The 15,414-nt window shown below is 38.2% G+C and overlaps 1 protein-coding gene across 2 annotated transcripts in view; it reads right to left on the reverse strand.

The window, feature by feature from the left end:
* THEMIS (thymocyte selection associated) overlaps positions 1–15,414 on the reverse strand; it is a 190,451-nt gene that overhangs the window by 110,751 nt on the left and 64,286 nt on the right. The window lies entirely within an intron of this gene.

Genomic DNA, 15,414 nt, shown 5'->3' on the forward strand with positions numbered 1-15,414 from the left:
CTACTTGTAATACCAGCAGTATTTGAATAGTAGATTTGACTCTGCTATATAATTTTCTCACTTATTTCCTTTTTTTTCCCCCACTTTTTTTTCACTTATTTCCTTCTTATCATTCTTCTCAACTTTTTTTCTGGTTTCTTCTCCTCCACACACCACCTACTCCCCCTGCACCTCACCTCCCCGCCACACACACACATACCTTTTAATGTTTCTTGGTTCTGCTTCTTTCTTTGTCTACACTCACACCCACTTGATCTTACACAGTCTCACATCTGTCTTTAAGTCTCATCTGTATGCTGATGATTCTTCAATGTGTATCTCTAGCCAAATAATTCTCCTGCACTCCAAATATCTACTTAAGATCTCCACTTGGATGTCCAAAAGATGTCTCAAAATTAACACGTTTACAGTGAAATTCTGATCTTCCCAACCCAAACCTAATCTATCTGTTGCTCATTCTTCTAAGAAAAATCCCCTCATGCTTTAGGCAGGGTGAGGAGAAAAGTAACCATTTTGAAATACATCCAGATCACTCACTTCTCCTTTAAAGAGGCCTGAGCTAAGAAAATCTACTTTGCTACAGCCTAGCCAACTTGGGTTGTACAGAGTCTAACTGATGTGGGAAGGGAATTACCAACCTCCAGTCCCGGATGACCATTCTATCTCACTAAAGAGATGTGAGGAAAAAAGCTGAGAAGCAAGATCAGTAAAAGACTGAGACTTAATTATAGGATTATAGAATGCTTCAGCTCCCCTACACTTCACCAACTATATCAAGGAGAATAATATATGATAGCAGGAGATTACAATGGAAAGAATGGCATTTATGATCCTATTTAAGTAGGGGTCTCTAGAGAAAGACAACGGGGAAATAATAAACTAGAACACTACATAGAATGTTAGTTTCTGACACCTACAGGTACAGCAACCAATGAACACAGCTTAATTCCTATTTTAAAAGCTCACACTAAGGACCTATTACCTCAATTTCTTTTATCCTATACATCATGCCTAGCTTTCAACAAGAAATTACAAGGTATGTTAAAAGGCAAACAACAGTCTGCAGATACAAAGCAAGCATCAATACTAGACTCAGATATGGAAGAGATTTTGGAATTATCAGATTGGCAATTTAAATATGATTAATATACTAAGGGCTCTAATGGAAGAAAATGCAAGAAAAGACGGCTAATATAAGCAAAGAGATGGAAACTCTTTGAAATAACCACAAAGAAATGCTAGAAATTAAAAACATAGGAAAAGAATTAAAGAATAACTTTGATGTGTTCATTAATAAACTATATATGGCTAAGAAAAGAATCAGTGAGTCTGAAGATTTGTCCATAGAAACTTCCCAAACTGAAAAGAAAAAGAATGAAAAAAACAACTGAGAATTTTGAAGACCAATAGGACAATTCCAAAGGTGTAATACACACATTAGAGGAATGCTAGAAGGAAAAAAGGAGAGAAAAGAAAAGATGCAATCATGATGTTATAATGGCTGAGAATTTTCCAAAATTAATGAAGTTAGCAAACAAAAAAGTTGACACCTAAACATAATATTCAGACTACAGAAAATCAAAGAAAAGAGAAAACTTAAAAGAAGCCAGAAGGGGAAAAAAACACAAACAAACAAACCATTTTACCTTTGGATGAAAGAAGCTAAGAACTACATTGGACTTCTCTTCAGAAACCATGAAAGCAGAAAGATAGTAAACAGCATATTAAATACTGAAAGAGGAAAAAAATACCAGCCTAGAATTTTGTAGGTGGAAAAATTACCCTTCAAAAGTCAGGGGTGGAAGACGATGCCGTCTCAAAATATCTCTTTGGTTTAAGGATTAGTTTGAGCTAAATGTACTTCAAAAGTAGCAGATACAAGAACATACTAATCTCCCCTTTCTTCCTAAAAACAGGAGATAAAGACTCCATGTTAAAGATGTCCTCCATACCAGAAGAAAGAAAACATTTTAACAGGGAGTCAAAGCCAAGATAATTCCGGACAAACAGAACTTGTCAAAAGAATTGTATCTTAAAAAAAAAAAAGAATTGTATCTTCCTTTAGCCTCTCCTCATAGTTTACTTTTCCACAAAAGTCTGTTATTCAACCCAATTTAAAAGCTGCAGGTTTCAACATTTCTTTGGGTCTTCATTTTCTTATGAGGGCTCCCACATCAAACTTATGCAAATTTGTATGTTTTTCTCCTGTTAATCTAAGATCAGTTTAATTCTCAGGTCCAGCCAAGCACTCTAAGAGGGTAAAGCTGAAATTTTACCTTCCCTACGAAAGTGAGGGAGAGATAAAGACTTTCTCAGACAAACAAAAATGATAAACTATGTCAACAGCAGACTTGACTTGCAAGGAATATAAAAGAAGTTCTTCAGAGAAAAGAAAATCACATGTTAGAAACTCAGATCTACATGAAGAGAGAAGAGCATTAGAGAAGAATAAATGAAAGCAAAGAGAATATTTCTTATTTTTAAACTTTTTCTTATTTTTAATTGATAGAACAGATAACAGTTTGTTCAAAATAAAAACTGCAACAACATATTGGATAATTACAGCACATTGATGATGCAATAAATGACAGCACTGTATAAAGGGACAAGGAAGAGTAAGTGGGCATACCCTGTTACGCATTACCTGAACTCATCATGAAGTGGCATAGTGGTAGTTGAAAGTAGACTTAGATTATACATGCACATTTCAAACTCTAAGGTAATGACTAAAAATATTTTTGAAGTAAAGCTGATATGCTGAGGAAGAAAGAAAATGGAATCATGTAAAAGGCTCAGTTAAAACTACAGCAGGTAGAAAAAGAGTGGAATAACATATCTAGGTTTTTTGGATGGGGCCAAAGATAGATACTAGGAAAGATGTGACCACAACATCAGTCTTTAAGGATGGGGAGAAATTACAAGCCAAGATAGGATATGAGAAGGAACATCCTAAGAAAACCACAATTATAGATAAGGAAGCAGACTAAAAGGATATGATCAGTGATCAACGTGTAGTTCAGTCTCAGGATTCTCAATGAGAGAAGGGAGTTTGGAGAACAAACCTGTTAAAAGTAAGACTATGTCTGAAGATGGATCTGTCCCTGGAATATTTGAGATTAATAATGACCAAATTAAATAGAATTCTGGCAGATTAATTCAACAGTATGTTTGGAAGAGAAGCTGAAATTGAGCATTTGTCTATCTCTACTAAGTGCCATGAAGCCCACAGATAATCACTATATTGACAACTCACTCCATCTAACTGCTGTTGCATTAACTTCAAATGTTACATATTTCACCATTTTGTTAGATAACACATTAAAACAAAATCCTTGTTATTGTTTACAATATTCTCTTTACTCTTGCATGTTTTAAGTTCTCCACTGTTGTTCAGTCACTAAGTCGTGTCCAACTCTTTGTGGCCCCGTGGACTGCAGCACAACAAGCTTCCCTGTCCTTCACTGTTTCCTGGAGTTGGCTCAACTTCACGTCCATTGTGTCAGTGATGCCATCCAAGCACCTCACCATGAAGTGATGGGATCAGATGCCATGATCTTCGTTTTTTGAATGTTGAGTTTTGAGCCAGATTTTTCACTCTCCTCTTTCACTTTCATCAAGAGACTATTTAGATCCTCTTCACTTTCTGCCATTTCTGCCACGTTCTGTGTATTTGAGGTTATTAATATTTCTCTTGACAATCTTGATTCTACATTGCACTTCATCCAGCCCAGCAATTCACCTGATGTACTCTGCATATGTTAAATAGGCAGGGTGACAGTATACAGCCTTGACGTACTCCTTTCCTGATTTAGATCAAGTCTGTGGTTCCATGCTCAGTTCTAACTGTTGCTTCTTGACCTGCATACAGATTTCACAGGAGGCAGGTCAGGTGGTCTGGTATTCCCATCTCTTTCAGAATTTCCCACAGTTTGTTGTGATCTACACAGTTAAAGGCTTTGGCATAATCAATAACGCAGAAGTAGATGTTTTTATGGAATTCCCTTGCTTTTTCTATGATCCAGCAGATGTTGGCAATTTGATCTCTGGTTCTTCTGCCTTTTTTAAATCCAGCTTGTACATCTGGAAATTCTCAGTTCATGTATTGCTGAAGCCTAACTCAAAGGATTTTGAGCATTATCTTGGTAGCATGTGAAATGAGTGCAATTGTACAGTAGCTTGAACATACTTTGGCATTGTCCTTCTTTGGGATTGGAATAAAAACTGACCTTTTTCAATCCTGTGCCTATTGCTGAGTTTTCCAAATTTGCTGACATATTGAATGCAACACTTTAACAGCATCATCTTTTAGGATTTTAAAAGTTCTCCATAGCCAAAAGTTAAAATAAAAACATATTTTTAAAAGTTTCCTAGAATTTGGATATGGCATACTTAAGTTTTCAAACTGACATACTTTCAAGACAAATTTTATTATATCTAAGTATGTGTCCAAGAGAAAGATAAATCAACATTTCTGCTGTTTTTCTTACAAAATAGATGGTTATATGCTGTTGCAAAATATTTTTTTAAAAATAAGAGGGGAGATATCACATTACAATCTTTATAAACTTTAGACTACCACTGCTTACATTTGGTATATATAATTCTAGTGTGTGTGTGTGTGTGTGTATGTATTACACATCTTTAAACAAGTATTTTTAACTTATAACTGGAAAAAGTTAATACTCTCTGTCACCACCAAAAATGAAAATGGTTACAGTGAGGGAGCTAAACTAAAAATTTTCCCAGAAAATTATCTTCACAAAAAACTGATTAAGAGATAACAAAGCACCAACCCAGAGCATGTGAGGCATTCCTGAAAGTGTTTATTACAAATTTTCCAGTTTCATATTAATCTGAAGTAGAAAGAATATATATTCACACAACCTTAACACTTTCCAAATTTTCTTCCTGGGTAAACATGAATTATTGGGTACATTTCTGGTTCTCCAAAGGGAGCTATTAAGAAAAAAATGTCCATTCCATTTTCTCTAAAAAAGGTAGCATTGGTTTCCTCCCTCTGCTTCTGAGTCATTTCATTAAATTCTGTCTTTCTGCCTATTCTTTTCAGGGAAAGTCCCTTTTACAGTTCGGGCTAATGTTAATCATAATGTGATGCTTTTCTGCATTTCCCACTGCAACAACTCTTTCACCTAAGTACTAATTTGGGGGAACCCACTAAAAATTATCTTTAAAGAGAAAATAAAGGTATATATTTAAGCTTGATTAATGTTAGGCAATACATGCATCCTTGGACTGGAATACTCTTGGTCTCAACTCAGCATTAAACAGCCAGTCGTTTGCAATTAGACCTGAATTAGCAGTACACAGTTAGAAATCTACTGAGACAATCTTATTCAAGTCTGGAAGGCAAGATGGTTGTTTCTACATATTTTTATCTTAATAAATTTTGTAAATTTTAGCCTGCAATTTTTCTCAATTTTTAGTTTCTCCTATATTATTATGGTTAAATAGCTCATGTATTTTTGGGAAATTTTCACTTTCTAAGTTTGATTTTGTTGTTGTTGTCATTTACTTTAAGACTATACTTATATTTCTCTAAAGTCTTTTCATAAATTTTGTTTCCAACTCTCATTTATTCAGTGAATTGGTTACATTTTTGCATCACATCCTACTCTTTATTATGCAATGATTATTAGATGTGCTAATAATCTCTGAGCTTGCCTCATTCTAGACATTTAAATTAAAATTTGATTTATCGTTCATCTATTTGATCTCAATTTCCTTTATATTCTGTGACTTAATTTTTTCCCACTTATTCAGTTTCATTTCAACTTAAGAGAAGCTATACAAAGAATTTTCATTCTGTTGGGTGTCTATCTGTAATACTACTCTGTCTTTTACATTTTCATTTAGCTCATAAAAGCTAAGAAAAGTGAAGAGCCATTTTCTTATATTTAATGATGCAATTAACATATTTTCTTCATTTGATATGTCAATTGCCTGGCCTGTTGTAGCTAGTTATTTAATCAAACACTGAACTAGCTGTTGTCATGAAGGTATTTTGTAGATGTGGTTGTCATCCAAATCACTTGACTTTAAGTAAAGGTTGTTGCTCTAGATATATGGATGAGCCTCATTCAATCAGCCGAAAGTCTAAAAAGCAAAAACAAAGGTTTCCCAGAGAAGAAACTCTGCCTCAAGAATGCAGCATAAACTTCTGCCCATGTTTCCAGCTTGCCAGCCTGTTTGATTGACATAGAACTTATTAGCCACTGCCCTCCACCCCGTAATTATATTAGCCAAGACCTTAAAATTAAATATTTAACTAATATATAACTATGCATATATAATACAATTATATATAAAATTGTATACTGTTTCTCTGGAGAACCCTAACTGGTAAAATGTTAATTATTGGTAGTTTAGGAATAAATAAACATGTATATACATATCCACACACACAAATGCAGTAAAAACTGTACTTTCCTCTGCTTGCTGTTTGATGTTTATATTAGTAGTAAGATTTCTGCCTAAAGGAAGAAAATGAAATGGAAGCTGGCTAGAGTGTTCATGGGCTTCAGAGATCATGTTATGTCACAATATTTTCATGGACACACCAGGAAAAACATCACTAATAAAAACTGAACTTGTTATATGACTATGTGTGCATACTAAATCACTTCAGTCATGTCCAACTCTTTGAGAACCTATGGACTGTAGCCCACCAGACTACTCTATCCATGGGATTTCCCAGGCAAGAATACTGGAGTGGGTGGCCATGCCCTCCTCCAGGGGATCTCCCTCACCCAGGGATTGAACCCATGCTTCTTGAAGCTACTGTATTGCAGGCAGATTCTTTACTGCTGAGCCACCTGGGAAGCCTGTATTGTGTCTATAAAAGGAGAATGAATAGTCACTTCACGGCACCAAACTCAGTATCATTTATAGTTATATAACTGATATATAACTGACACTAACTTTGGTGCCATGAAGTGAATATTCATTCTCCTTAGCTATTAAGTTCATAAATATGTCATTGCAACCAATCAAATCTGGATATGGTAGGTGAGAAACTCCTCTTCTACCTAAACAGGATCTTTGTACTGTACAATATACATAGACAGAAACAATTATTTTAGTGGCTTCATTCAATAAAGTATTTAATTTATTGAATAATAATCATTTACTTTATCAGGGCCTTCCTGGTAGCTCAACGGTAAAGAATCTGCCTGCCAATGCAAGAGATGCAGGAGATAGGGGTTCGATCCCTGGGTTGGGAAGATCCACTGAAGAAGGAAATGACAACCCACTCCAGTATTCTGGCCTGGTAAATCTCATGGACAGAGGAGCCTGGCGAGCTACAGTCCATGGGTTTGAAAAAGAGTTGGACACAACATAGCAATGAAATAACTTTATCTCCAGCATTGAGAAGATAAATACATAAGAAATTGACTAAGAAAGTTTCAAAAGTTACTAAAAATTGTGTTGTGTTAAAAATATTAAGTTTATAAATTACACTTAGCATTTAGCAGTATTAGCAACCAATCCTTTCAGAGTAGTATTAGATCCAGGAAAAACTCTGGGCTAGGACCAATTTAAGTAAGTAGTGAGGCTTATGGGTAAAATATATTGTTTTTCAACACTTTCTTCCCTCCAATGCATCACAGGGGTAAAAAGGAGGAAAAGAATGAAAAAAGACAAGTTTCAATGAATCTAAAAGATGTCTGCAATTCTTGAACTAGACAAAGATTGAACTCAGATGGAATAATGGTCAATGATTTTGTAGAACAGAAAAAGGAAAGCCTATGAACCTAAGGTTTTTCCAGTAGTCATGAATGGATGTAGGAATTGGACTATAAAGAAAGCTGAGCGCTGAAGAATTGATGCTTTTGAACTGTGGTGTTGGAGAAGACTCTTGAGAGTCCCTTGGTCTGCAAGGAGATCAAACCAGTCCATCCTAACAGAAATCAGTCCTGAATATTCATTGGAAGGATTGATGCTGAAGCCGAAACTCCAATACTTTGGCCATCTGATGCGAAGAACTAACTCATTTGAAAAGACCCTGATGATGGGATTAAGATTAAGGGCGGGAGAAGAAGGGGACCCCAGAGGATTAGATGGTTGGATGGCATCACTGACTCAATGGACATGAGTTTGAGTAAATTACAGGCACTGGTGATGGACAGGGAGGCCTGGCAGCGCCTCAGTCCATGGGGTCGCAGAGTCGGACAGTGAGCGACTGAACTGAATTGATGTACCTAAGGAGTAGACTCCAATGAAAAGTCAGCCTTTTGTGTCCCAGATGACAATCAAAAGGCTTTTGAGTTGACGGCATAAGGCCCCTCTGAAGGTGGAGAAGGTAGAGGACAAAACAAGGGGATTATGTGAAAATTTGAAGCATGATTAAATCCAGATTTTCAGTTCTAATTTGGGGAAGATGGCTGACAACCCCTCCAACCTCTCTCACTGCAGGAAAACAATACAGGGTCCCAGAACCTGGAAAGTCAGCATAGGTGAGCAGAGAAGTGTGAAACTGAAAGCAAAAAAGGGAAGTCAAATATATGAGGGAACAGTGAAACCCTCAGCAACTTCCCCACTCAGTTACAATAGTTTCATAACCCCCACACGGTATCAAGAACATTGCTTTCAGATGAAACTGATCAAGTCCTGGAGGAAAGACTCACAGGATCTGAATTTAGGGAATTCTTCAATGAAAAAGCCAAAAAAATGTAACCTTAAATTCAAAGCAAAGAGCTTGTATATAAACAATACCTCACCTGTAAATTAAAAATTTGTCTCACATGAAAATAGGAACAAATGGCAAATAATGACTAAGCATTTCAGAAAAGCATTTAACAAGAATGACAGACTAAAACTATAAAAAGACTAGAAGAGGCAGATAAAATGCAAGGAAAATCAGAAAACTTTCAGTTCAGTTCAGTCACTCAGTCGTGTCTGACTCTTTATGACCCCATGAATCGCAGCACGCCAGGCCTCCCTGTCCATCACTAACTCCCAGAGTTTACTCAAACTCATGTCCATCGAGTCGGTGATGCCGTCCAGCCATCTCACCCTCTGTCATCCCCTTCTCCTCCTGCCCATAATCCCTCCCAACATCAGGGTCTTTTCAAATGAGTCAGCTCTTCACATCAGGTGGCCAAAGTACTGGAGTTTCAGCTTCAAAATCAGTCCTCCAATGAACACCCAGGACTGATCTCCTTTAGGATGGACTGGTTGGATCTCTTTGAAGTCCAAGGGACTCTCAAGAGTCTTCTCCAACACCACAGTTCAAAAGCATCAATTCTTCGGCACTCAGCTTTCTTCACAGTCCAACTCTCACATCCATACATGACCACTGGAAAAAACCATAGCCTTGACTAGACGGACCTTTGATGACAAAGTAATGTCTCTGCTTTTTAATATGCTATCTAGGTTGGTCATAACTTTCCTTCCAAGGAGTAAGCGTCTTTTAATTTCATGGCTTCAATCACCATCTGCAGTGATTTTCGAGCCCCCCAAAATAAAGTCAGCCACTGTTTCCACTGTTTCCCCATCTATTTGCTGTTAAGTGATGGGACCAGATGCCATGATCTTAGTTTTCTGAATGTTGAGCTTTAAGCCAACCTTTTCACTCTCTTCTCTCACTTTCATCAAGAAGCTCTTTAGTTCTTCACTTCCTGCCATAAGGATGGTGTCATCTGCATATCTGAAGTTATTGATATTTCTCCTGGCAATCTTGATTCCAGCTTGTGCTTCCCCCAGCCCAGCGTTTCTCATGATGTACTCTGCATATAAGTTAAGTAAGCAGAGTGACAATATACAGCCTTAACGTACTCCTTTTCCTATTTGGAACCAGGCTGTTGTTCCATGTCCAATTCTAACTGGTGCTTCCTGACATGCATACAGGTTTCTCAAGAGGCAGGTCAGGTGGTCTGGTATTCCCATCTCTTTCAGGATTTTCCACAGTTTGTTGTGATCCACACAGTCAAAGGCTTTGACATAATCAATAAAGCAGAAATAGATGTTTTCCTGGAATTCTCTTGCTTTTTTGATGATCCAGCAGATGTTGGCAATTTGATCTCTGGTTCCTCTGCCTTTTCTAAAACCAACTTGAGCATCTGGAAATTCATGGTTCACGTATTGCTGAAGCCTGGCTTGGAGAATATTAAGCATTACTTTACTAGTGTGTGAGATGAGTGCAATTGTGCAGTAGTTTGAGCATTCTTTGGCATTGCCTCTCTTTGGGATTGGAATGAAAACTGACCTTTTCCAGTCCTGTGGCCACTGCTGAGTTTTCCAAATTTGCTGGCATATTGAGTGCAGCACTTTCACAGCATCATCTTTTAGGATTTGAAATAGCTCAATTGGAATTCCATCTCCTCCACCAGCTTTGTTCGTGCTAATGCTTTCTAAGGCCCACTTGACTTCACATTCCAGGATGTCTGGCTCTAGGTGAGTGATCACATCATCGTGATTATCTGGGTCATGAAGATCTTTTTTGTACAGTTCTTCTGTGTATTCTTGCCACCTCTTCTTAATATCTCCTGCTTCTGTTAGTGGAGTGAAGTTGCTCAGTCGTGTCCAACTCTTTGCGACCCCATGGACTGTAGCCTACCCAGGCTCCTCCCTCCATGGGATTTTCCAGGCAAGAGTACTGGAGTGGGTTGCCATTCCTTCTCCAGGGGATCTTCCTGGCCCAGGGATTGAACTGAGGTCTCCCACATTGCAGGCAGACACTTTACCATCTGAGCCACCAGGGAAGTTCCCTGCTTCTGTTAGGTCCCTACCATTTCTGTTCTTTATCGAGCCCATCTTTCATGAAATGTTCCCTTGGTATCTCTAATTTTCTTTAAGAGATCTCTAGTCTTTCCCAATCTGTTGTTTTCCTCTATCTCTTTGCATTGATAGCTAAGGAAGGCTTTCTTATCTCTCCTGGTTATTCTTTGGAAATCTGCATTCAAATGGGAATATCTTTCCTTTTCTCCTTTGCTTTTCACTTCTCTTCTTTTCACAGCTATTTGTAAGGCCTCCTCAGACAGCCATTTTGCTTTTTTGCATTTCTTTTCCATGGGGATGGTCATGGCAAAAAACTTTAAGAAATAGTATATTCTCAGTGAGAGAAGATATTGCATCCTTAATACAAGAATATGGTCACAGTTAAAAAATGAAGTAAGAAATAACTCTTAGAAATTAAAAATATGATAGCTGAGATTAAAAATTCATTAAAACAGTTGGAAATGTAGTTAAGAAATTTTCCCTGAAGGTAAACCAAAGACAAAAAACATAAAGAAAAGAGTTCTACATCGGTATGGGAGCTTCAACATGAGATTAGAAGTTACAGAATGAAAAAAGAAACACAATAGTTGAAAGGCAATTACCAGAGAATTTATCCTAGAAATGAAGCACCTGAATTTCCAACTTGAAAACGTCCCTCACGGTGGAAGAATAGATCTACCACAAAGCCCATTACTGTGCTGTTTCTGAATACTATGGATAATCTCTCAAAGGCAAAACTGGAAGGTAGATTATAAGGGAGCAAAGATTTTAAAATTCTGAGAAGTTGTTTTCAACTGGGAATCCTAGAAATAATCAAACTGTCCATCTTATTTGAGTGTAAAATAAAGATCTTTTCAAACAAGCAGGTCTTGTAATCAACTAATTAATATCCTCTGCACCTTCCTTAGGAAACAAGTAGGGTATGGGCTTCATTCACAAAACTAAAGGAAACCAGAAAAGAATGTTCTTTGAGTTCAGAAATTGCTGGTAAACACAGAAGCAATTCAAAGATAACCACCAGGATCATGTTAAGTCAAAGTTCCAATATAACACTGTTATGGACTAAATGTTTGTGTCCCCCAGTATTCATATGTCGAAACTGACTCCCAATGTAGGGATACAGAAGGTGGCACCTTTGGGAGGTGATTAGGATTAAACAGTCATAAGTATAGATAAAATCATGGAGCCCTCGTAAATGAGATTAGACCCCTTATAAAAGACACCAGAGGGGTTTCCTAGGTGGTGCAGTGATAAAGAACCCACCTTCAATGCAGGAGATGCAGGAGATCTAGGTTCAATCCCTGGGTAGGGAAGATCCCCTGGAGGAGGAAATGGCAACCCACTCCAGTATCCTTGCCTAGAAAATACCGTGGACAGAGGAGTCTGGCAGGCTGCAGTCCATGGGGTCGCAAAGAGACATAACCAAGCAACTGAAGCTGAAAGTCACCAGAGGGAGACTTCCACAGGGGTCCACTGGTTAAGACTCTGCACTCCACTGTAAGGGGCATGGATTTGATCCCTGGTGGGGAAAGTTCCACATGCCATGCGGTGCAGACAAAAAGAAAATAAAAGAAATGTCACCAGAGAGTTTCCTTTCCCACTCTGCTCTCTGTGAGGATACTGTCAGTCTGCAACCTGCAAGAGTTTCCTCATCAGAATTCAACTGTGCTGGCAACCTAATCTCAGAATTCCAGCCTCCAGAACTGTAAGAAACAAATTCCTGTTGCTTATAAGTCATACAGTTTACAGTATTTTTTAATTATAGCATCCCAACCTTAAGCCAGTGTCATCTTTCAGGATTTGAAATAGCTCAACTTGTATTCCATCACCTCCACTAGCTTTGTTCATAGTGATGCTTCCTAAGGCCCATTTGACTTCACATTCCAGGATGTCTGGCTCTAGGTGAGTGATCACACCATCATGATTATCTGGGTCGTGAAGATCTTTTTTGTACAGTTCTTCTGTGTATTCTTGCCACCTCTTCTTAATATCTTCTGCTTCTGTTAGTTCCTTGCCATTTCTGTCCTTTATTGTGCCCATCTTTGCATGAAATGTTCCCTTGGTATCTCTAATTTTCTTTGAGATATCTAGTCTTTCCCATTCTATTGTTTTCCTCTATTTCTTTGCATTGATCACTGAGGAAGGCTTTCTTATCTTTCCTTGCTATTCTTTGGAACTCTGCATTCAGATAGATATATCTTTCCTTTTCACCTTTGCTTTTCACTTCCCCTCTTTTCACAGCTATTTGTAAGGCCTCCTCAAACAGCCATTTTGCTTTTTTGCATTTTTTTTTTCTTGGGGATGGTCTTGATTCCAGTCTCCTGTACACTGTCACGAACCTCCATTCATAGGTCATCAGGCACTCTGTCTATCAGATCTAGTCCCTTAAATCTATTTCTCACTTCCACTGTATAGTCATAAGGGATTTGATTTAGGTCATACTCGAATGGTCTAGTGGCTTTATCCACTTTCTCCAATTTTAGTCTGAATTTGGCAATAAGGAGTTCATGATCTGAGCCACAGTCAACTCCCAGTATTGTTTTTGCTGACTGTATAGAGCTTCTCCATCTTTGGCTGCAAAGAATATAATCAGTCTGATTTCGGTGTCGACCATCTGGTGATGTCCATACGTAGAGTCTTCTCTTGTGTTGTTGGAAGAGGATGTTTGCTCTGACCAGTGCTACATTCAATAAGCCAGCAAATTTGGAAAACTCAGCAGTGGCCACAGGACTGGAAAAGGTCAGTTTTCATTCCAATCCCAAAGAGAGGCAATGCCAAAGAATGCTCAAACTACCGCACAATTGCACTCATCTCACACACTAGTAAAGTAATGCTTAATATTCTCCAAGCCAGGCTTCAGCAATATGTGAACCAGGAATTTCCAGATGTTCCAGCTGGTTTTAGAAAAGGCAGAGAAACCAGAGATCAAATTGCCAACATCTGCTGGATCATCAAAAAAGCAAGAGAATTCCAGGAAAACATCTATTTCTGCTTTATTGATTATGTCAAAGCCTTTGACTGTGTGGATCACAACAAACTGTGGAAAATCCTGAAAGAGATGGGAATACCAGACCACCTGACCTGCCTCTTGAGAAACCTGTATGCATGTCAGGAAGCACCAGTTAGAATTGGACATGGAACAACAGCCTGGTTCCAAATAGGAAAAGGAGTACGTTAAGGCTGTATATTGTCACCCTGCTTACTTAACTTATATGCAGAGTACATCATGAGAAACGCTGGGCTGGGGGAAGCACAAGCTGGAATCAAGATTGCCAGGAGAAATATCAATACCTCAGATATGCAGATGACACCATCCTTATGGCAGAAAGTGAAGAAGAACTAAAGAGCCTCTTGGTGAAAGTGAGAGAAGAGAGTGAAAAAGTTGGCTTAAAGCTCAACATTCAGAAAACTAAGATCATGGCATCTGGTCCCATCACTTAACAGCAAATAGATGGGGAAACAGTGGAAACAGTGGCTGACTTTATTTTGGGGGGCTCGAAAATCACTGCAGATGGTGATTGAAGCCATGAAATTAAAAGACGCTTACTCCTTGGAAGGAAAGTTATGACCAACCTAGATAGCATATTAAAAAGCAGAGACATTACTTTGTCAACAAAGGTCCGTCTAGTCAAGGCTATGGTTTTTCCAGTGGTCATGTATGGATGTGAGAGTTGGACTGTGAAGAAAGCTGAGTGCCAAAGAATTGATGCTTTTGAACTGTGGTGTTGGAGAAGACTCCTGAGAGTCCCTTGGACTTCAAGGAGAACCAACCAGTCCATCCCAAAGAAGATCAGTCCTGGGTGTTCATTGGAAGGACTGATGCTGAAGCTGAAACTCCAGCACTTTGGCCACCTGATGCGAAGTGCTGACTCATTTGAAAAGACCCTGATGCTGGGAAAGATTGAGGGCAGGAGGAGAAGGGGACAACAGAGGATGAGATGGCTGGATGGCATCACCGACTCAATGGACATGGGTTTAGGTGGACTCTGGGAGTTGGTGATGGACAGGGAGGCCCTGCGTGCTGCGGTTCATGCGGTCTCAAAGAGTTGGATACGACTGAGTGACTGAACTGAACTGAACTTAAGCCAAGCACCTATGCATTAGTTCTAGAGATCCACAGATACAGATTGGAGCATGAGGTCAGAGAGTTCCAGGAGGAATATTTTAGGATAAAAAATAAAAGAAGATGTAGATCTCTTGACGGTTTGGGCTCTGGAATATTGTAGAGAATAGTTTTTGTTTCTGTTTTTTTAAAAAAGATGTTGGAACATACAAGTCTTAGGAGAGGACTGAAGAAAACTAAGCAATGAAATAATAAGGTCATTATTACAGAAAAGTAAAGTTATACAGAAGTGAAATTATGGTCGTTATCTACCACCTGATTCAGCGATGAATTGTCACAGAAATGAAACTACTTAACCATGACTTATCATAAAATGAAAGAAAGGAGAAAGAGAAGAGAAAGTAGGAGTATAAGACCATTAAATCTTCACATCACAAGTGAATGTCAGAAGTTTATGTCTAAAATTGATCACATGAGAAATAGCAATATCATATATTATTTGGAAATGTGAATGGCAATACAAGAAAGCAGGAGCAAAGTATTTAAAGGAGTTACTTCAGAGTAGCAGAATGTAGGGGAAATTTGGGAATGATCAAGAACATGGGTTTTCTGAT

The sequence above is a fragment of the Cervus canadensis genome, chromosome 33 (genome assembly GCF_019320065.1).
Source record: "Cervus canadensis isolate Bull #8, Minnesota chromosome 33, ASM1932006v1, whole genome shotgun sequence".
In the NCBI taxonomy this organism is placed as follows: Eukaryota; Metazoa; Chordata; class Mammalia; order Artiodactyla; family Cervidae; genus Cervus; species Cervus canadensis.